Raw genomic sequence first — 24,250 nt, 5'->3', positions numbered from 1 at the left:
TCTAGATTAATTTGGGGTGCATAAAAATGCATGTAAAGCTGCAACCTTTAAAAATGTGTTACGAAAAATACCTGTAACTCCCACCTGCAATCTTAAAAACACGTGTACCATCCATACAGAACCCCCATATACCTGTCCCACATCTTTTAACCTATTATTCTGAACTTTGCAGAATATCACCCCTAAACTTATTTGTATTGGTCAAAGTAAGTTCATTAAAAACAAGTGCCTAATTATTAGGGGGGTGTTCCAGGGGTTCTGAAGAAATTCCAGATATTTTTACCTTAAAATAGCGATTTTTCACAAAGTTTTCACCTGGTCAGTGGCTACGAGAAAAATCTGGGTAGCAGAGAAGTTGCGCCTGTTAGCTTTAGCAGGGTTAACGCGGCAAATTGAATATGGTCCTAAAACTAGATAAAATGTAATCTGTCCCATTGTAGTGGTGAGCGTACTATTATTTGTAAGCTGCTTTCCAGCTTCTAACATATTGTTGCATTATTGAGACAAAAATTTAGGCTTATTAATCATTTGACATTATGTCAAATGGAGGATAAAACTCACCTGCGAAAACATCTAGTAGCACCTCCAAGACATGTAGAATACCTATATTTGCATATATTTTACTATATAACACTAATAGTGTGTTGAACTATTTAGAAATAGCGGGAGGTTTCTTTGACCAAGTTTCCAGATATGGGTGCAAGAGGTGGTTTTATTTTGCTTCCTTTGGTAAATACAACAGTGTCTGTCAATGCTGGCAGGATACATTATTGCACAATACTGGTAAGGGAATGCAGAACATTGCATTTATCAGCCATCTGCACCACAAAATATTTTTGTCAAACATTTGTATTTTTTAATTGTAGAAATAGAGCTATTTACTTTTACCAAATGACTTACCTCTGAAACTGTAATGTCTTTCTTGTAAACCTGGTGTTATATTACTACTTAAGACTCATATGCAGGCCATACACTGTGTGATAAAGCAGCTGATCCGACTGATTGGTGCGATTTGGCTGCTATATCGCACCGTGTATGGGCCTGATGTCGGACCGAGCGCACTCCCATGGGGTCGTACATCGCACCCCCTGATCTTACTGCAGGATCAGTCGATCAGGGGATGCGATGTGCGATCCCATGCATCGCTATGCGAGTGAGAGGGGAACCGGCATATCGGGCGGTCGGCCACCCGATCGCACTGGGTGTGGGGACCGCCCGATATGTTGGATCCCCTCTCACATCGCACCATGTATGGCACGCATTAGGGATATTTAAACCACATCAGATCTTGCTTCTGATTTTATTTGTACTGATAACAGCTAATTGCTGATTGTTTTTTGTGGCAGTACACTTTTAGTAAAGACCGTTCTGCCTTTGTATGGAGGGTAGGAAATGGTGCCTTTATCTCCATTAAAATGATTATTATTATGACATGTTTTGTTATTGCTGTTTTAATAGAGTTTTACCTTTTTCTTAATATGGGCATCAAGTACAAACATTTAAGTTTCATATTGCACCAGATTTGCACTACACTTGCCTTTTTATATATGTATTTAATATACTCTTGTATTCACAAATGTACTTATAAATGAGTATGTGCTAATTTTCGTGAGGTAAAAAATTGCATTAGCTCTGCGGAAATATTGCAAAAGTGTTCTTACTTTGCTTCTTACTGATTTGCTCATAACCATAGTTTTTAAAATGTGGCCCTAAGCCAATGTCAGTGTACAAACACATTGTGAATGAACACTGAAAACTACTAATGAGTCAGTTTACCTGGGAAGTTTACGTTTGATCACTTCATAGACCCTAGAGATTAATGCAGAAAATAAAGAACCAAATTCCTGATATAAATACAAGGATAACCTGGGCATAAAGTCAGAGATGAATTCATTTTTGTTTCCACAGCAGAAAAATAAGATCTGAGCATGAGTGCCAATCATGGTTCTTGTGTACTATGGGCCTGATTCAGACCCGTTCGCAAGCGCTGAGCGCTCGCAACCGGGGCGATGGTGGCCCAGAGCACATGCGCACGACGGAGCCAGCTCTGTCGTGCGCATGCGCGAGACCCGGATAGCGACGGGCAATCCGTCGCTCCGGGTCTCGTACCAAAGGGGACGTGCTGTCGATGTTGTTGAGTGACAGCACGCCCCCTTTGGTGGGCGGACCGGGGGGTTGCTTCCCAGACAGAGGCGTTCCTATGTGAACGCCTCCATTTGGTGGCAGCCCCACTGACATCACGAGTGATGTCAGTGGGAGAGATTTCGGCTCTGTTAGAGCCGAAATCTCTCTGGGGCTTGCGGCCACGAGACCCTACTACAAGGGTCTCATCGCAAGCCCGATGGTCGCGATGGTCTTGACCATCGCGACCATCTTCCTGGCCGCTCGCTATAGCTGTGGGTGGTCACCCACAGCTATGCGAGCGGCCAGGAGGCCGTTCTAAAAAAAAAAAAAAAATCGGCCCTGATTCTGAGCGAGCGCTCTGTCAGAGCGTCCGGCTCTGAATCAGGGCCAATGTGCTGTCACATCGTGTTTCAATGACTTTGCTAAACATCTGGAAATATTCAATGCTGAAGCACATGGCTTTAAAGCAGGGGTGGGCAATTACCGGCGCCTCAGCTGTTGTAAAACTACAAATCCCAGCGTGCCCTGCTACAGTTTTGCCATTTGGACATGCTATTTGGGCTGGAATGTGTAGTCCAACAGCAGCTGGAGGGTTGCTTATTGTCCACCTCTACTTTAAAGTGTTGATTGTGGCTTTGTAAGAGTTAAATTGATCATACCAATCCATGCTTTTGACTAAATTGTTGCATCTACAAATCTGAAACAATTACTGTTTCCCAGTAGTGGACCTTGTGCAGCATCTAGTGAGGATATGGTTAGTGCTAATTCTTTGCAGATGTTCCTGATGCACTAGATTCTTGGTGGCTAACCTTGACACTCCAGATGTTGTGGAACTACATATCCCAGCATGCACTGCTACCATTTTGCTATTAGGGCATGCTAAAACTGTGGCAAGGCATGCTGGGATATGTAGTTCCACAACATCTGGAGTGTCAAGGTTAGCCACCACTGCACTAGATGAAAAGGGGATGGCCATTTAATAAGAGGCATATAGCAATTGCTTGAATTGAAGTGTCTGTGTAAAGGCCCCCATACATCATCAATTGATTGCAGCAATCGTGCACTTTGCAATGGATTGTGTATAAAAATCTTTCCCTTTTTCAGTCGATTGCAGATTTGCCACAATCTATTGAAAAAGGGAAAGATTTTCATACATAATCGATTGCAAATTGCACGATTGCTGCAATCAATTGCTGCTGTATGGGGGCCTTAACTTAGTCCTGTTTCTGGCATCTGGGTGAACCAGGAGGATGTTAATAGTGACAACTTTAGAAAGATCTAGTTTGTATCCTGTTTACAATACATGTCAGAGTGCAAAAATACAGACATAGGGCCATATTCAATTAGACGAGAAAAGCCGTGATTGGCGAAAAAGTATTGCTGATTGTGTCTTTTCGCCAGGTGGAAACTATTCGCACTATTCAATTGCAAAGGCTTTGCGGTGCAAAGGTGGTGAAACCACTCTGCACCCTTTGGACAGCCCCCCAAAAGATAACTGCGTCAAAAAAACGCAAAAAAAAAACGTAACACCCAAAAAAAGCATTTTGAAAATGGGGGCAAAAAAGTACAAAGTGGGGGTACAAACGCAAAAACTAGCGAAATAGACTTTAGGGGGGTCTACAAGTATGGGAGAGGTGTTTTTATGATTGCAGGTGCTTGCTGAAGGTGCGTTTTTCACACTTTTTAAGACCTCACTTTTGCGAATTTTAACCATGCTTGCACCCATTTTCATGTACCCCAAATTTGCTAGGACTAGTTATTTTCACAAAAAAACCCTGCTAAATGCTATTCTTCACCACTTGTGCAAAGACGCTAGTTAGCAGCTAATGGGGCAGATGTATGAAGCTCTGGGAAGTTATAAAGTGGAGAGTGATAAACAACCAACCAAACAGCTCCCAACTGTCATTTTTCAAACAGCCTGTAACATGACAGTTGGGAGCTGAGTGGCTGGCCGTTTATCACTCTCCACTTTATCACTTTCCAGAGCTTCATACATCTGCCCCAATGAGAGCAGTTAAGTACCCCAAATAGCGTCACCAGGTCTATTCAGGGGTATCTACCGTGATCCTCAATGTTAGTGCTTCTTTTGGGGGTGTCACACAGATTTCCCCAAATCTGACAGCACTTTTCGCCTGTTTGCGTTTCGCCGGGACACGTTTTCGAATCCTTTGGAATTGAATACCGGGATAAGCGGGGACGGCCCCAATAAGTTTTCGCCGCCAAACCACATGATGTAGGTGGAAACTAGATTGCACCAACGGCAGCAAAATTATCGCGGGTAATTGACTACGGCCCTTAGTATCAGGATCAACACGAAAGCAACTTACAGATGTGTCCATATACATCTGACTTCCTTGCGCGGTAAACAGTCCTTCTATTTGCGCCATGCCATGGCATGACTCTGTAGCGCCTATCGTCTTTTCATACAACTTTTTGCATTCAAATGCGTCTTATTCGCAAGGCGAATAGAACGCACAAGCAGCTTCTGCTGATTACAATGATACGCGGTATGCCTATATTCTGTGTGCTGACAGTGTAACTTAGCATTTTGCAGGGAGATACACCAGCAGTCGCACACTGTACCTGTCTTATCACACTCAAACCATTATTTCTTTTTCCCAAAGGTTGAATACAAGATACAGAATGATTCACATGTGAATAAAATAGGGATGAGCGGGTTCGGTTCCCTGAGAACCGAACCCACCCGAACTTCGGGGATCCGGGGCGATCCGAGCCCAAGCTCGGATCTCCCTGTCTGCCCCGGATCCCTCTCCCGAGGCAAAACCTCGAGATCTGCTGTCGGATCTCGAGGTTTTGCCTCGAGCGGCCATTTAAAAAAAAATGCCTTTGCCTTTAATGGGCAAAGTGCTGATTGGCTGACAGAGCCGTCTGTCACGGCTCTCAGCCAATCAGCATTATGGTGCTCATTTGCATGTAGCACGGACTCGTGAGATCCGTGCTACATGCATCTGTGTGATTGACAGTGACACAGAGCACAGATGGGTCAGTGAGACCCGTCTGTGCTGCTGTGTATTTCAATGACACAGATGCACGCACGGACCAGGAGATCCGTGCTACTTGCATCTGTGTCATTGACACAGAGCACTAACGGGTCCGTGAGACCCGTCTGTGCTGCTGTGGTAAATAAAAAAAAAAAAACCTGTGTAAAAAGAGAAAAAAATGGCGTGCCCCCCCCCCAAAAAAAGAGCAACCAGCCCCGGGCATTAGTGACCCAGTGCTGGGTGTGCTTAAATACAGGGGACAAACGACATAGGGGTCCCCTGTACTTAAACACAACCAGCACCGGGCTAGTCAGAACCAGAGCTGGTTGCCAAAATACGGGGGACAAACGACGTAGGGGTCCCCCGTATTCTGCGCAACCAGCTCTGGGCTCTGATCCGGTCCTGGTTCTGGAAATACAGGGGAAAAAAATGAGTAGGGTTCCCCTGTATGTTCCAGAACCAGCACTGGACTTTTTCTAGCGGGGGGCTGATGCCACAGCCAGGGGAGCCCTTTCACCGGGCCCCCCAGCCGCAGCATCAGCCCTGACCGCTAGTCAGCCCAGGCCGGGGATCCCTGGAGAGCTGGGGACCCCCCCAATAAAGGGGTCACCCTCTCCAGGGCACCCCAGGCCCAGGCTGATAGCCCGGGGCTATCCCCGCCACCCCTGGTGGCGGTGGGTGGCGGGTTGATTGTGTGGTGTGGTGTAAATAAAGAATATCAAACATTGTCTTTACAAGTAGAACTGCAAGTCCCAGCAAGCCTGCCCCGCATGCTGGTACTTGGAGAACCACAAGTACCAGCATGCAGGGCATTAAGGGCCCACTAGTACCTGTAGTTCACCTGTAAAAAAATGTTTAAAAAAAACACAGGACACACACACCGTGACAGTATAAGTTTATTAAACATACATACACACACACACACACACACACACATGTACACATACTCACCTATGTAACCCTGTAGCATCGGTCCACTTGTCCGGTAAAGTATCCATAGGGGACCTGTGAAAAAAAACATACTCACCATCTCCTATGCGAGGTTCTGTCCTCTTCGTTCCAAAGTAGGCATCCCCGGACTTGGCAAAAAAAAAAAAAACGAAAACGCGATCCACGAACTTAGTACCGTTCTATAGAACGGTACTTCTCGAATGAGAGCTTAGCGGCGGGGTATCACCATGGAAACCCCGCTGCTAAGCGTTCATTGGCTGAGAGAGGCCATCTCCCGTCTCTCAGCCAATGAACGGCTCCCTCCATTGTAGTCAATGCTGGGAGCCGCAAGGTTATTAAAGTTTACCCTGCGGTTCCCACCATTGACTACAATGGAGGGAGCCGTTCATTGGCTGAGAGACGGGAGATGACCTCTCTCAGCCAATGAACGCTTAGCAGCGGGGTTTCCATGGTGATACCCCGCCGCTAAGCTCTCATTCGGGAAGTACCGTTCTATAGAACGGTACTAAGTTCGTGGATCGCGTTTTCGTTTTTTTTTTTTGCCAAGTCCGGGGATGCCTACTTTGGAACGAAGAGGACAGAACCTCGCATAGGAGATGGTGAGTATGTTTTTTTTCACAGGTCCCCTAGGGATACTTTACCGGACAAGTGGACCGATGCTACAGGTTACATAGGTGAGTATGTGTACATGTGTGTGTGTGTATGTATGTTTAATAAACTTATACTGTCACGGTGTGTGTGTCCTGTGTTTTTTTAAACATTTTTTTTACAGGTGAACTACAGGTACTAGTGGGCCCTTAATGCCCTGCATGCTGGTACTTGTGGTTCTCCAAGTACCAGCATGCGGGGCAGGCTAGCTGGGACTTGCAGTTCTACTTGTAAAGACAATGTTTGATATTCTTTATTTACACCACACCACACAATCAACCCGCCACCCACCGCCACCAGGGGTGGCGGGGATAGCCCCGGGCTATCAGCCTGGGCCTGGGGTGCCCTGGAGAGGGTGACCCCTTTATTGGGGGGGTCCCCAGCTCTCCAGGGATCCCCGGCCTGGGCTGACTAGCGGTCAGGGTTGATGCTGCGGCTGGGGGGCCCGGTGAAAGGGCTCCCCTGGCTGTGGCATCAGCCCCCCGCTAGAAAAAGTCCAGTGCTGGTTCTGGAACATACAGGGGAACCCTACTCATTTTTTGTCCCCTATATTTCCAGAACCAGGACCGGATCAGAGCCCAGAGCTGGTTGCGCAGAATACAGGGGACCCCTACGTCGTTTGTCCCCCGTATTTTGGCAACCAGCGCTGGTTCTGACTAGCCCGGTGCTGGTTGTGCTTAAGTACAGGGGACCCCTACGTCGTTTGTCCCCTGTATTTAAGCACACCCAGCACTGGGTTACTAATGCCCGGGGCTGGTTGCTCTTTTTTGGGGGGGTGCACGCCATTTTTTTCTTTTTTTACACAGGTTTTTTTTTTTTTTTTTACCACAGCAGCACAGACGGGTCTCACGGACCTGTCATTGCTCTGTGCCAATCACACAGATGCATGTAGCACGGATCTCCCGGGTTCGTGCTACATGCAAATGGGCACCATAACGCTGATTGGCTTCCTGTCTGCCACTGCAGTGCCACTCCTAGATGGGCCACGTGTTTGTGCCGCCCCCTTGTGTCGCTTAGCATAGTCATCCAGCTTCCTCGGTACAACCTTTTGGCCTAAAAACAATATTGTGAGGTGTGAGGTGTTCAGAATAGAGTGGAAATGAGTGGAAATTAATGTTATTGGGGTTATTAATAGCGTAGGAACAAAAAAAGGCCCATTTATGTGATTTTAGCGTTTTTTTTTTATTTTTTAAGAAAAAATCCAGATCCAAAACACAAAACCCAGAACCCAAAACACGGAAGGGTGGTTTTGGCAAAACCAATCCAGATCCAAAACACGAAGAAAGATCCAGATCCAAAACCAAAACACAAAACACGAAAAGTGTCCGGTGCACACCCCTAGAATAAAATAATATAGAGGTGATGGTCTGGCAGTCTCTTTTTAGCCAATCAGGTATATGTTTACTTATGTTACATCAGAGCAGATGACCTCAGCCACTGTGAATGATTGTACACTTGCTGCATTTATCACCTACCATCATCGCTCATTTGTCAGGGCCAAAACTCTGCAGCTCTGGTCAGTCAGAATAACAAACTATACAAATACAAGTAATACATAAAAACAGAACAAGTATATACAAGATTGCAGATGTGAGACAGAAGGTAGAAAGCTAAGTAACAACTTAGGTTTGATGCAATGAGGACCAATTAAATAACAGCAATGTTTGCACATTGCATTCATTTGATATTGTGATAAATTGCACTTTCATTGCCAATTCAATGGGTTAGAGTCAATTAGTGGAGCCACACGGTCTGTTGTCTCGGGTATAGTGCCTAGAGCTGTTCAATTACAGTCCCCCTGTCAACCCACGAACAGCCCCGTGCAGCAGTTAACTTTTATTTGTACTTGCACCTCCTGTGTTTTTGAGACAGTATCATGAGAGTGTGAATTTATTTTAAATGCATTTTACTGTGCATGCTAGTTTAGTATGTCTCTGCCAAAGCCTTATAACAGTAGCTAGGTCACACTGAGCTTTATGCCTCACACAATTTACTCACCTAGGAACATATGTATGATTACTTACACCATGCTGAAACTGTAGTTGCTACGTAATTTTAAGTATCAGGGCTACTGATCTGCAGCCTACTGCAGGAGATATTACAGAAATCACCTGCAAAAGACTAATTAGAGCTGCAGACCGCAGTCCTCATTATTCTCAGTGGAGATAGGCTCAGACTGCTATGTGCTGAGCTCCATAAAGCAGAGCTTCTCAGAGATGGCAGTAGCTACTGTACTTTATGCCTATGGAGGATTTCTCACAGAACATATTGCGCAGGGCCAGCGGATTTCGCAAATATCCCTGCATACATTTTTAATACATAGTTGTGATAAATAATAACTATGTTAAAAAGATTGTACATAATGGTGGCACTGCATAGGCCCCTAGTCTGGGTCATGCTACCTGGGCTAGGGATCACTCTCTCAGCTAGTTAGGGTTCCCTGATCAGGGTAAACTGACCATCAGTAGAGGCAGTGGAAGAAATGCTACACAACAATACAGATATCGTCATCATGAACAGAAAGCAAAAAATAAATCTGCAAAATGTAATCTGCACAAAATAAGTAATAACTATGTCAAAAAATAAATGGTGCACAATTGGAATAAAAGCCTCCTGATCGCTGGCAGATGATTTGTAGAATTCACTGAAAGCTGAACATGGATCTGAGCACCAGTCCCAACATACAAAAAGCTGGTTGTAAAGATGGTTCCCAACCCAATAGACGCTGTCTTCTGCTGACCATTTACCATTGTACATGATGTACATCAGTTTGCACACGTGACATTATTTTGGTGCTCTGAAGTTGAAGAAACAATGTTTTATTTCCCAATTTAGAAGCAAAAGTTTATGGAAGAAGACTACACATTGTATTGATTTTTTATTTATTTTCAGCCACAGAAAAGAAAAAAACTAGAAATAATTGTAACACTGAGGAAGACGGACATGCGTCAAAATATAAAACCCATCAGATTTATGCCCCTATTACAACAACAGATCTGCACCCGTCACCTATGTGTCACATTTAAGTCAGTTGTACCTGTACCAAGGGGGGAATGTAACATGGGGATGCAGTCAGGAAACCAACAGTCGAAATGCCAGCCGCCGGCTCCCGACTGTCTAATCCCTGCAAGGTACTAATGACAGGCGTCGAAATCCCGACGCCTGTCATTAGACCTATGCGGCCGGCGTTATTACATACTAATTCCGTAACAAGTCTCCATTTGGATGTAAGCGCATGCCTATGTTTGTGGGCACACCCAGTACATCTTTGACTATTTTATGCTAAGCAAACAGGGATATGCGCTCGCAAGTGAACCGTTGTAAATACAGTGTTGTGCTATACACAGATCAGGCTGTAAATCATTACACATTGGCCTTTTTTGTGTTCTGTTACCAAGTATGATGAAAACCCAGGAAGTAGTAGTAAGGAAAGTATGTGATTATGATGGCAAATACAGGAGGATGAAATGTAGATATAGTATAATTATCATTATTATATTCATCATTATGATACTTTGTGCATGCATGGCTGATGGTGATATAAAATCACACTAAGGTTGCATATTTCATAATTCAATGTATCATTTCCTATTATCTAGTGTAACTTTACTTTGCAAATCTTAAAATATAAGTATTGCTTAAATGTGCAACTCTGCACTAAAACCATCAAACATTCATGGTATTAGCAGAAAATGATTAAGATCTGTGTGGGCCTCTACCAATAACATTGTCAAAATGATATACTGGCAATGTTAATAAAAAAGTGTAAATTGTAAATACTCCCAGCACCACAAATGTAATGAGCGCACTGTAGTGCTCCCATTTCACATTATGATATAGTGTCCCCTATTCAATATGCCACAGTGCTCTCAGCTCACATTATGCCACTCCGCTCTTCCCACCCGTCTGTTGTGGCCTCATTTGTTGCAGCCTGTGACCTGCACCCCCACAAACCAGTTGGATGCTGATGATGTAGCTATGTGTAGGGGCCCTTAGTGTGTGTGGGCCCCTGGATGACCACCCCAGTCGTTCTGTTGTTAATTCAGCACTGGGTATTTAGCTTTACATGTCAAGCACAAGATAGGTGTTGAAAGCAACATGTTGGTATGCAAGGGTGGCATGTTGTGCAAAGGGGCATGTTGTGCAGTAAGAGTATGTGGGTTTGCAGTGTTGGTGTGCAAGATAAGTATGTTATTGTGCAGGGGGGAGTATGTTGGTGTGCAAGATGACTTTCTTATTGTGGAGGGGAAGTATGTTGGTGTGCAGGGGAGGCATGTTGATTTAGAAGATGAGTATGTTATTGTGTTATCGTGCAGAAGAAGTATGTTGGTGTGCAAGATGACTTGGGATGGGTACGGAATGCTGGCACTCGGGATCCCGGTGGTCAGAATCCCGATGCCAGTATCTCGTCAGGGTTAGGATACCAACACCTGTCGGTAGGTATCCTAACCATCTCCCTAACCCCACCCTTCCCTGTGCCTAAACCTAACCTCCCCCCCGTGCCTGAACCTAACCTCTCTCCCCGCACCCTAAACCTAACCATCCACCTCTAGTACCTAATCCTAACCCTCCCCCTAACCCCGCTACTTGCCTTCGGGATTCCGGCGGTCAGGATGCCAGTGCCGGGATTCTGACAAGTGAGCGGTCAGGACATTGACTGCAACCCAATGAGTTTGTTAATGTGCAGTGGGGCATGTTGGCGTGCAGGCTGATACATATGTTGGTGTGCAGGCCAGAGTATGTTGGTGTGCAGGGGGAGTGATAGTGAGAAGGGAATTACAGTGGGTGATGTAAGGAGGGTGGGAGTGATGGAGAGTGCTACATCTCTGCTTACTCTCCAAGAATGTCCAATTTGCAGCACACACCATAGTGGATAGGTCCTGTTTATGAGAATCATGATGTTCATCACATTTTGCCCTTTGCATTTCCCCTTTAAGTGATCCTTGAGTGTAGGACCAAAATGAAGAAGGCCAATATAGTTTTACTGTACATTTACTCCTTTTAGTAATAAATAATCCTGTAAAAGTGTGTTTATACTTTACTGTAACTAATTATGGGGTCAGTGTATGAAAGAGTGCTTTATCTCAGCGCTAAGAGACTTCACCACTTATTGTAGTGAAGCAGGATGACTTTTCTCTAGAATGTATTAAAGAGAGAGTCCCCGTAGAGGTGTACCCCTCTAGCGATGTCTGTTCCTCTGTACTACATTAGCATAGTGCTGATTGCTAGCGAGTGGCTGTAATGTGCATACACAACATTTTAGCAAAATGCATGAGGTGGACTGCGCATACACAGACTCAACTGCAACATCCTAAGATGACGCTATGTGTTACGGCATTTGATAAGTTTACAGCATGCTTCACCACCATAGCTGGCTATGGTTTTGATGTCATTAGGAGAAAACAAAGAACTGCCTTTTAATACAATTGGAAGTAAATGCAGAAAAAGGGGTAATTAATTACCGCTTGATACTTTGACCCCCGTGTCCGTTTTACAGAAATGCTCCAGTTTGGATTGTGGTTGATTCATGAACATGGGTAGGTCACCCGATGGCCAGAGCAGGTCATGTGATATCACAGCAACTCACTAAAGCTGGGTACATACTGACAGATATATTGGCCGATCAAGTGATCAGCCAGTATATCTGCTGCCCGTCTGCCAGTGTTTACCTGCGATATGTCTGTGAATGACGTCGTTTCACAGACATATACAGTAGCATTGGCTGTGCTGCACAGCCGATGGACAGATAGGTCTGCAGAAATATCTATCCATCGGCAAGTGTGTACGGGCGGTCTGCATGGTTGTTCAGTGTGTACGAACAACCATCATCTGCAGATATATCTATTAAGTGTGTACCCAGCATTACACGACTTTTTGCCTGTAGGATCTAATTATGACACTGTCTTTAAGATGTGGAAGCTGTATGTAATGGAGAGGGAGAGAATACTTTACTTTTTAACAAATCTACAGTGAGTCAGAGTAACATCGAACAATGTATTTAACTTTCATGGTTCTAATCTAAATAATTGTAATGTGTGTTTTAGTGGTAATCTAAATGAATGCATCACCATTAATGTGGAAAACAAAAACGTGGAAAAAGTGTGTGTTAATTTTTTAAACTGTAATCCAATTCTATTAATTTACTTCTTGTAAAGCTACTGTATCAGGGCTCCTAGTGTCTGCCCAGTCTGGAGCTGTCTGCAAAGGAGAAGAGCTATGCTGGGTACACACTTGTCCATATATTGTTTGTTCGATCGATGAATTATAAATCGCGAGCGCATCGGCGGGTGTTTACAGATGTATCGGGTCGGCACTGCAGCACAGCCGATGCCAATATATTTGAAATATATATCGCTACGTCTGCCCATTGTACAGGCGACCCGCCGACCGTCGATAAAATGTGTACCCAGCATAAGAAAGATGGGGGATAAAATAGTTCTGTAACACATCACTAGAAGGATATGTTGATATTTTTCTGCATACAATGTGAAGCAATAATGTGCTGTATGCCATAGTAACCAATAGATTTTCACCTTTATCTAGGAACCTGAGTCACATTACTTGTTGTGCAGTAGTTTCCAACATCACCCTTGGGCTTTATGTCCATTTGCTCAATGTAAAAGATGAATGCATGTAAAAATACAGAAATGTAAGTGTATGGACACTTTTTTTTTTCTTTTACGTAAAAGTCACAATTGTATTTTTAACCTTAAATCAGGCCCATAGTGTCAATTGTTGGTAACAGTTTTAGTTTGGGGACAGCTGAGTAGATCTGAGCAAACCCCGTCTGTGCCTTCTCATTACAACAGCTTTCACTACATTGTAACTGAACAAAACAAAGTTTCAAATAAGCTCTGTCCCATTCACCTGTCACATTTGCAATCTTTTATTTACGTTATTTTGCACCTCTCACACCTTACAAACCTATCCCATATTTCTCAGCTATGCCTCTATAGACTGAACTGTCATATTTGGGGGTTCGGTCCCACTGGTCTAACTTGGACACCTTTGTACTGATCCAGCCAGCATTTGGATAGATATGCTTCGTTCCCCGCTGCTCTGCATAGTGAATGGGTGCAGTACATCCAAAAGCAGCATATATAGGAAAAAATGTTTTAGCTGAACGAAATCCTTAATTTATTATAGACTTGTTGGTAGGCTCTTAAAGCATAAATATAATAGAGTGCAAGAGTGGATGTTGCATGTTTTATTCAGTAGTCCTCTTTCCCTTCCCTGCACATATTTCTCTGTACACCTCTCCCATGTGTCTGTCATTCAATACCCATTTCATTTAAAAATACATCCACACTCACTCACACTGCCATAACTCATATGTGATTATCCAATTACATTAACACAAACATGCCTGCCGCCAATCACTCCTGCTACATGGAAACCACGATAGCAAAGATGGAACCTGAAAAACGGATTGGTACGGTACTGTAAGTTTGATGAATCTAAACCGAAGAAATGTTTCAAGTAGATAAATAAACAATGAAAATTGTGACACAGTTAGGTTAGGGGGTCCCTCTCCTGGGTAGAGGACTCCTTCCTTACACACACACACACAGCAGCAGGGAAGCAGCACACCAGTCTGGATGCAAGTACAAGCTGGTCGGCGCCAGTCTTTATTGTACAATGTCAGAAATATAAAGAAAACATAAATATAAATCCTAGCCCTGTCGGGGCACTAACTTCACAGGTAGCTCCCTCACTACCAGAACCTGGCAGGGCCTAATGCCCTCGCCAGCAACAAAAGCACAGCACAACACTCACAGTTAGGTTTCCAAGTGTCTCTGAGCAAACTCCCTGCCTGCTCTCCCAGGTGAGACAATCAGCCCTCAACACACTAGGTTTATATTTGCCACTCTCAGGTGGAAACCCTAACAAGCCTGTTACCAGGCTAAGAAAACCAAAACCTGGAGTGGCCGTGGGTGGAGCCCTCCCTCTCCTCTCACCCACAACCCCCAGGTCCCAAACCGGCTTTTCAAAAAGCCGAAACTCAAGCCTGCTACACTGCAGACTTTCTCCTGGTGGTTTAAAACACATAAGACAGGAATCTGGGACAAATGTACCTGCCACAGACCACTTTACCAGTGATCCTATCACAAAAAATATAGTGCTGACAATGGAGGAGAAAATGCGCCATTCGCTATAACCTGAATAACTCCAGAAGAGGTGGTGATAGATTTCATCAAGGTTAAAATAGATGATCGTGTGTCCCAGAAAGCAGCCACGAGTGTTCTAAGGGAATTTAAGCCCAGATTCATAACAAAAAGTAATTAAAGATGTTTTTCCATCTATGGACCAGATTCAGAATTGTACGCTTTTCCGATGTTCATGCAGTTGAGTGATTATTGGCCGCGTGTGTCTGAGTCGCACAGTACATGCATCAGTGTACATTACAGTAGTCGCTCGCAGCAACTCTTCATTCGCAAAGTGATTGAAAGTTAGGGGTCATTTGGTGGAGGTAACAGGGAGTAGCATCAAAAAACGCAGGCATGTCTCGCCCGTCTTTGTGGTGTGTCGTAGCCTGCATCTGCGATCCCATACGCAGATAAAGTGGTTCAAACATCTCAGTTAAGAGGGCTACTCAGATTGCCGATTATCGAATGATCTTTGATGGTGGCTGCATACTTGTACTCAGGGCCTGATTCAGACCCGGTCGCAAGCGTTGAGCGCTCGCAACCAGGTCGATGTTTGCCCACTGGGCATGCGCACGACGGAGCCGGCTCCGTCGTGCGCATGCGTGAGACCCGGCTAGCGACGGGTGCTCCGTCGCTCCGGGTCTCGCACCAAAGGGGGCGAGCTGTCGATGGTGAGTGACAGCTCGCCCCGTTTGGTGGGGGGGTTGCCGGCCAAACAGAGGCGTTCCCAAGGGAACGCTTGCCGTTTGTGGGCGGCCCCACTGACATCACCAGTGATGTCAGTGGGAGAGCTTCCGTCTCTGTTAGAGCCGAAAGCTCTCTGGGGCTTGCAGCCACGAGACCCTACCACAAGTCTCATCACAAGCCCGATGGTCGTGATGGTCTTGACCATCGCGACCATCATCCTGGCCACTCGCATTAGCTGTGGGTCACCAGGAGGCTGCTCAAAAAAGAAAAAAAACGCCCTGATTCAGAGCGAGCGCTCTTTCAGAGCGTCCGGCTCTTAATCAGGCCCTCAGTTCCTTGGATTTGCGATGGCACCAGGGGGCATCTCAATACATTTTCAGGTGGCTGCAACATTTGCACATTTTCGCACATCTGCTTCCTACGAGATCGCAGCTGCGACTACAGTACCACAAATATCATCAGGTCCTATATTCTTAAGAGGGAAATATGCCAGGGAAAAAGTTGTGTGTGACATTAACCTAAGAACATCATTAAATGTCACATATCAAACAAGACAGATAAAGCAGTTTGGCCCAAATGGTATCCACCCATGTGTGCTAAGGGAACTAAGGGCCTGATTCAGAGCTGAACGCTCTGAATCAGGGCCGTCCTATTTAAATGAGGAGCGGCCTTTTGGACGCTCGCATAGCTGTGGGTTACCACCCACAGCTTATGCGAGGGTCCATGATGATGGTCGCGATGGTCAAAGACCATCGTGACCATCGGCTTGCGACGAGACCCTGCGATAGGGTCTCGCTGCCACAAGCCCAGGAGTGTTTTTGGCTCAATGAGAGCCAAAGTCACTCTAACTGACATCTTTACTGATGTCAGTGGGGCCGGACTCAGACGGTAGGCGTTCCCATGGGAACGCCTCCGTCTGGCAGCCACGCCCCCGGCACGCCCACCAAAGGGGGCGTGCTGTCAGTCACCATCGACAGCACGCCCCCTTCGGTGCGAGACCCCGAGCGACTTATTTCTCATCGCTCGCCGGGTCTCGCGCTCCCTCCGTCATGCGCATGCACATTCGCACAACATCGACCCGCTTGCGAGCGACCTTTGCTCGCGAGCAGGTCTGAATGACCCCCTAAATTCAGCAACTGTTAGGCCACTAGTTCTTTGTGAACTCCCTCGTTACCAGGTCAGTGCATAAGATTGTCTGAAAGCAAATTGATACAGTTCACTGTGCAAAAGAAGAAAGGACTAGGTCTAGGGCAGAGGTATTTTGTAATTAGGTGTAGAACTGGTTGGTATACATGTAACATATTCAGGCTGGGATAATGCTATTATGAATCAGCAATGATCCCTGTCCTTTTCAATCTATTTATTAATGGTCTTATGTGAACTAGAATTGTAAGGTGCCCATATACACTGAATGTAATGTTACATAAAGCAGCATAGTTACTTGTTACAGAAATAATTACACATAATGATATATTGGACAGCGACATAGCAAATTAAATGAATGCAGATCATACTTGCTGACTTTTGAAAGATAATTTCAGGGAGAATATGAAAGCATCACCTAGGCATGCGGTGCTGAAGAGGACATCCACTGCTCCATGTGTGAGGTGTGTCAAAACATTGACTTACATCCAACTGTAAATGGGCACCAAAGTAGTTACATAGGGCTAATTTATGCATGCCCATGAAACAGCGTTCAAACGGACAGACACTCCTGCCTTTTTCGGACCACCCCTAAATGCTGACAGCCTGTCACTCACTTTGTGATGGATCTCCCTGTGTAACCGTAATCACAATGCGATCGCTGCGCAGGCGCAGTGTGGCTTATATGCATACAAGATGGCAAACAATCACTCGATCCGCGTCTGTAATCACCATTGCGTACACTGCTGAATTTATAGATATATATCGATTATATATATATATATATATGAAAGTATTCACAGCGCGTCACTTTTCCATATTTTCTTATGTTACAGCCTTATTCCAAAATGGAATAAATTCATTTTTGTCCTCAAAATTCTCCGCACAATACCCCATAATGAAAAAGTGTAAAAAGTTTTTTTGAGAGTTTTGAAAATTAAGAAAAAATAACAACTAAGAAAGCACATGTACATAAGTATTCACAGCCTTTTCTAAACACTTTGTTGATGTACCTTTGGCAACAATTACAGTCTCAAGTCTGTATGCTATCTATGTGTTCATTCTACCTCCATGTAGTATTAATAAATGAATATATTTTATTTACATTTTTTATGTGTATCTATCCACTTCTAGTTTTTCAAAATCAGTCACACGGCACGTTTATATTTGTATAACCCCTTTTTTTACATACACTTTTTATATATGTATGTGTATTTTAAATAGCACTTGCACTTTATACACATTTCCATACTCTGAGGCACTTTCTAGGCGCTCTGATCCAGTTCTGTTTTCTATATATATATATATATATATATATATATATATATACATGTAGTATTTTGTATACATATACACACTGGTTGGGGTCATGCTGCAATTGGGGTTGGGGTAAGTTTTAGGCTGCAATAGTAATGATAACATTCTGACTGGTATGTTGGTGCCAACATTGTGGATGTCAACATGTCATTTGTCGACATTCTGAACATATAGACATGTTGGGGACTAGCTAAGCATGTCAACACCCCAGGGAAAAACATTTTTTATTCAACCAGTCTTCAACAATTTTCTAATATAAGCGCATGTTTCAGCAGAAGGGAAAATCAATTTTCAAACACATTTGACATGTGTAAACCTAAAGAAAATTGTAGAATAATATCACGTACGATATTTTCGTACTTATGTTTTTGTTCATATTGCGCCACCAATACTCCTCTAAATGTCCGGGCGGCAAATTTTCAGATTTACCCATGCTCTCCTCATACTCCTCACTGTAACAAAATGTCACGGTCTCCACCCCGACCACTGCCACTCGCTGTTCCAAGTGTCACTTTGTCTTACCAGCCACCTGACCCCGCTCATGTAACATGTGGCTCTTGACCCCTTTTCTCTTACTTGCCTATGTCATATCATGTTGACATACTTCACTAATACCGACATGTTGAGCACGTCTACATAATGAATGTCGATATTCTGCATGTTGACATATACCTAACCTGAAGAATATGTAAAAGGATTTGGGAATACTAGTTAACAGATCCTGAAAAGCAAGACACAGGGTCTGATTCAGCAAGGATCGCAACTGCGATTACGTACGCAATCGGCCGATTGTCTGCGCATGCGTATGCATCGCAATGCGCGAACACTTCACTGCATTTGGGACTCCAATCGAAGTGACTACACAGACTCCTCATAGAGTGATTGAAGGGAAGTGATTGAAGGTGCCGGTGCATTTGAACATAAACTACCCCCTACGCAGCCTGAGCTCTCACTGGGTACCGGAAGGCTAACAATTTCTGTGTAAGGTCTGACCTTGTGCAAGTGAGCGTGAGACTGCAATGGTACTCAATGTTACCGATGGTTTTCGCAATCTTGCTAAGTATTACGTATGTGTGTAAGGTAAAGTGGGCGTCCTTATGTTGTGTTGTGATGGCATAGCAATCGCAACGGATTAGCATATGATCGCAGTGAGACTGCGTGCGTAATCACTATTGCAATCGCATCTGCGATCCTTGCTGAATCAGGCAGTACATGTCATGAAAACATATAGCATTACCAGTACATAAGTCACTAATTAGACCACATCTTGAATATGGGATTCAATTTTGGGTCCCTTACTATAAGAGGTACAAATAGGAACTGCAGTGTTCAGAGACAGACAACCTCATTAATAAGAGGAATGGAAGGGTAATTTTAATTTTAAAAATTAGAAAAACAAAGATTGTTTACTTTGGTAAAGGGTACCTTAATTGTGACCTTATTTATAGCTATAAATAGCCCCAATATTGAACATTAATATAAACCAAATAGATAAAATACAGATGTGTCCACATACATCTTACTTCCTTGCGTGTTTAACAGCCCTTCTAGACCCACCACGTGGTGTGACTCAGTAGCACGGGGCAGCTTTTCGTGCCACTTTGTACCTTCAAGTGCATCTTATGCACAAAGCGAAGATGAATAGGACGCACAAGCAGCTTCAGCTGATGAAAATGATATGTGGCATGCCAATATTCTGTGTGCAACTGCGGGTGTATCTGCATGCCAAATATAACGTTATAGTGCCACAGCCGCTGACACTGCAACATAGTATCTTGCATGCAGAAAAAAGACGCACAAATAGACGCTCGGCGCTACCGAGTCGCACAATGCTCACGCATTGACCTGGTCTGATGAATCACTTTCTTCTACATCATGTGGGCAGCCGGGTGCATGTGCGTCATTAACCTGGGGAAAAGATGGCACCAGGATGCACTATTGAAAGAAGACAAGCCGGCAGAGGCAGTGTGATACTTTGGGCAATGTGGGACCTGGCATTCATGTCAATGACACGTACCACTAACCGAAACCTTGTTGCAGATCAAGTACACCCCTTTGTGGCAATGGTATTCCCTGATGGCAGTGACCTCTTTCAGCAGGATAATGTGTCCTGCCATACTGCAAAAATTGTTCAGGAATAGCTTGAGGAACATGACTAAGAGTTCAATGTGTTCACAGCCTCCAATTCTCCAGATCTCAATCTGATCGAGCATCTGTGGGATGTGCTGGAAAAACAAGTCCGAGTCATGGAGGCCCCACCACCTGAGGAACTTAAAGGATCTGCTGCTAACATCTTGCGGCCAGATACCACAGGACACATTCAGAAGTCTTGTAAGAGTCCATACCTCGACAGATCACAGCTGTTTTGGCGGCATGAGGAGGAATTACAAAATATTAGGTGGTTTGGGTTTATTTGAGTTCAAATTCTAATGCAAGGAAGTCTGAAAATACATCCCTGTGTGGGAAGGACCAGTTAATTATGATTAATAAGCTACATCTCCAGCAAGCATGTACAGTAGGTGTAGATTCTCCTAGATATCATATGTTGCCATCTGCTGGCTGCTTTCATCTCTGCAGCTAACTTTCTCTTAATAATACCATACACCCAAAACTCTGTGCCTAATAAATGGTAACCCGGCCAGTTGGTAAACAGAAGCCACAGCACAGAAAAGCAAATGATTATTCTACCCATGTAACTTTAATCCATAGCTATTACCTCTGTCTGTACAGTCTGACTGCAAGAGTGTAAGCTCTGAATTCCACATACTGTATGAAGGATCATCTTTCTGTGTCAATCTCTCTTTAAAGGAGATAGTTTAAATATGACAGGTGTTTCTATGTCAGACCTCATGGAGCCGAAGCCTTGTTTACAGCCCCAACTTAAAAATGCAATTTGATATATTGTGATGTCAGTGTTTGAGTTATTTATATATTTTATTGGGTTGGAAGAGCTGTCCTTTATTTTATCTTACTTAACCTTGCACGTTTTAGGTATTCCATGTGATACAGCAAATATGTTTCAGACAAAAGTAAAAACAGATTGCCAGGTGCAGAGATAATACAAGACTTTGAACCTCTGTGATGTATATATTCTCTAATTTAACATGATTTACCAAGTAATTTATCTGTATAGAGGGTTGTACATAGTTGTTTAGTGAAGCGCTATTCTTGATCTGAGGATGGAGTTGCTATGAAAAACATTTTACCAATACCTACAATTTTTTTTATTTCTTGCTTACTACAGCGCTACCAAGTCAGATCTGTATATGGGACACACATGTTTCATGTCTGCATTGCAGTTATGTCAGTCTGACAATAGCACTCCCACATATCTGCTAGTTTGGAAGGGGATGTTACCCAAAAAACAAAAATTAAATAAATTGATTTTAGGTCGAATTATCCTTTAACTAATGGTGATGACAGTCATTATAGTCACGATAGATTATAGTATTCATCCTAGCACCCTGCACCTGTCACAACCTGTACAGTTCCTCTTTTCTGCTTGGGGTGTCACTCTGCTCTGGTGCTTCTAGCACACTCCGCTCTGTATCTCAGTGTTTTGTTGCATTAGCTGAGTGTTCTGGAAGCACCAGAGCAGAGATCGACACCCCAGGCAGGAAAGAGGAACTGCTCCGGTTGTGACAGGTGCAGGGTGCTAGAATGACACTATAGATAGATAGAATACAAAGGTATACTGATTATTGGCCTATTCCCATTACAAACACTATAGGCAGTAGCGCACGCAGGGGGGAGAGCAAGCACCACCATGTTATTAAGCCCCACCCCTCGCATCAAATTGCCGCGATTCACAGGTTACGGGAGGAGGCGGAGCCAATATGATGCAATAAAAATTGCATCATTTGGCTCTGCCCCCTCCCAATTGACCCACGAGGGGGCAGGGCTTATTGACATGGCGCCTGGTCCCGTCTCCATCTCCAACCTGCTGCATGCCAAGTGTGTGTGTAATGTATGTGTGTGTGTGTATTTTATATATATATATATCAGTGGTTCTCAAACCTTTTTGAATCACGGCACCCTAGAGTATCAGTATTGTTTTCACGGCAAACCTAAGCCAAAAGTTTGTTATTGTGAAATTCAGAAAAAAATCTAGTCAAGTAGTAAAGTGTCATAAATTGTGCTTCCCTGTCATCCTTAGGTTTGGTTTTGTAGTGGTAGACAGGTTTGCGCTTCTGTTTGTCCACATATTTACATTACACTGACCATAAAGAATTAGACTTGGTGCTGGACCACCAACCTGAGGCACCACTGCAAGTCTCCCGAGGCACCCCAGAGGTGCCGCACCACACAGTTTGGGAACCACTGTGTATGTTTGTTTATATATGTATATATCTATATATATGTATATATATATCTCTATATATCTATATATCTATATATATATATAAATATATATATACTGTATACACTTATTAGAAACCCACCCCCCCTTAAAAATCCTGTGTTTGCCCCTGATAGGGAAATATGAATACTATGTACACAGGATATCATTCCTATCCCTTTGTATTTTTGCACAATTAGTTAAACAAAATAGAGATGACCAATTTTGACTCTTTCCGCCAAATTAGCACAAGTTTGGAGTAGTTTGGATTTATATTATTGGCTATCCAAAACACGTGAGAGTTGAATAGCCAATATGATGCTGTTTTTGAGACTCGAACATAACCGAGTAAAACCAAACCGATCATCTCTAAAATGAAAGCTCTTGATACAATGAAATCCTGCCATATCGTTGGACTTTTTATACCTCGTAGAGCTTGATTATGTAACTAAAAAGCAACAGACACATCCCCACTCATAATTGCTAGCCCTTAGATAATTCTGCTGAGAACTTTGAATGGTAGCACACTCATACTTTCTCCTACTCTCCCGGAATGTTGGGAAGCTCTCTCTGTGGGATAGAATATAAGCCTTCCTGATCCGCTCACTTCTTGGGGGTTTGTGATGAAAATTGCCGTATTGTACCGCAGGAGTTAGGGCCATCATGATACGATTCACCATGACACGCAACCAGTGCCTTCCAATCCAGAATATGGGTAAAATGTAGGCAGTATGAATCAAATATTTACTAATATTTACCCCTTCTCATATGAACCTATTCTTATTTGACTATTCTAATGAGACAGAGATGCTGTAATACAACAGTACCCAAATCTGCCTGTAAGACAAATGACAATCAGTAACTGGTACCAGGCATCAGCACACCTGACTCCTATCAAATAGTTTCCTAGAGATTGTGTATAATATGTTGTAATCCATCCATTATTGCATGTTTAGAATGGTGGTTAGTTTATGTACTGTCTGTCAAGCCTTGTGTTCATATTTGACTGCAATAAACCTGCCATCATGATCATACACAAAAGAAGGCGATTAGGACCTGTACACAAATAGCAGATGTAAAAAATATTAATGTGATATTAGAGGCATTATTTTCTAATCCAACACTAGCGTCATTGTTCAAACACTGCTCACTTAGCCATGTTTGTATAAATAGGCTGTTTAAGGCTGAGGCGCATATAATATTCCAAGGTAAATAAGGCGAGCAGCAGTGCTTAGTGGCACTATTGACATCTAGTTCCAGTCGAATGATACATTTTATTGGTATCAAACTGCAATGGCTGTTTTTGTTGGAACAGTTCTCTTTTTCTTGCCAAAGTACGTTACTTAACCCTTCAATTACAAAGCAGTCTGTAACACTGTGAATAATGTGTCTGCTAAAATAAGGAGTAGAACAAATCGTCATCTGTTGAACAGAACGAGAAAAATATGTAGTTTAATCTGAAATCAATGAGTGTGATTTCAATCCTATCTTAAGCTTTTAATCATAAATACATATATTTTTGTCAATTTTCAAACGTAACAAATTGAGCACAGGTTTGCTTTAATATTAGTATAAAATTAAAATAGTTACAGCAAGTTGATGCAGAAAACCTGTTTCTTATTTGGAGACATTACATTACTTTTACGGCTCGCATACCTGAACACACTTCAGAGGTTGCTGGGCTTATGTTATAGTCACAATATTTTATGCCTAAAGCTTACAGCACAGTGTGTGTATTTGACACCATATTCTATTTCTATACTGAACAAAGAGACTTGGCTTAAAGTTGAAACAAACCTACAGAATACCGCATGAGAGAGTGTACTATACAGTCTAACTTTAATTTGAAAGCAGATAAGCTTTGATTATGACAAAAAAATATACCACATTCT

At 43.4% G+C, this 24,250-nt stretch overlaps 1 protein-coding gene across 1 annotated transcript in view; it reads left to right on the top strand.

Annotated features, from left to right (window-relative positions):
• Positions 1–24,250, top strand: part of RFLNA (refilin A) — a 48,472-nt gene that overhangs the window by 3,960 nt on the left and 20,262 nt on the right. The gene's annotated exons all lie outside the window — the stretch shown is intronic.

The sequence above is a fragment of the Taudactylus pleione genome, unplaced genomic scaffold (genome assembly GCF_031769625.1).
Source record: "Taudactylus pleione unplaced genomic scaffold, aTauple2 ptg000282l, whole genome shotgun sequence".
Classification (NCBI taxonomy): Eukaryota; Metazoa; Chordata; class Amphibia; order Anura; family Myobatrachidae; genus Taudactylus; species Taudactylus pleione.
Note: the sequence above shows the minus strand (reverse complement) of the source record. Positions and strands in the feature narration are given on the sequence as shown.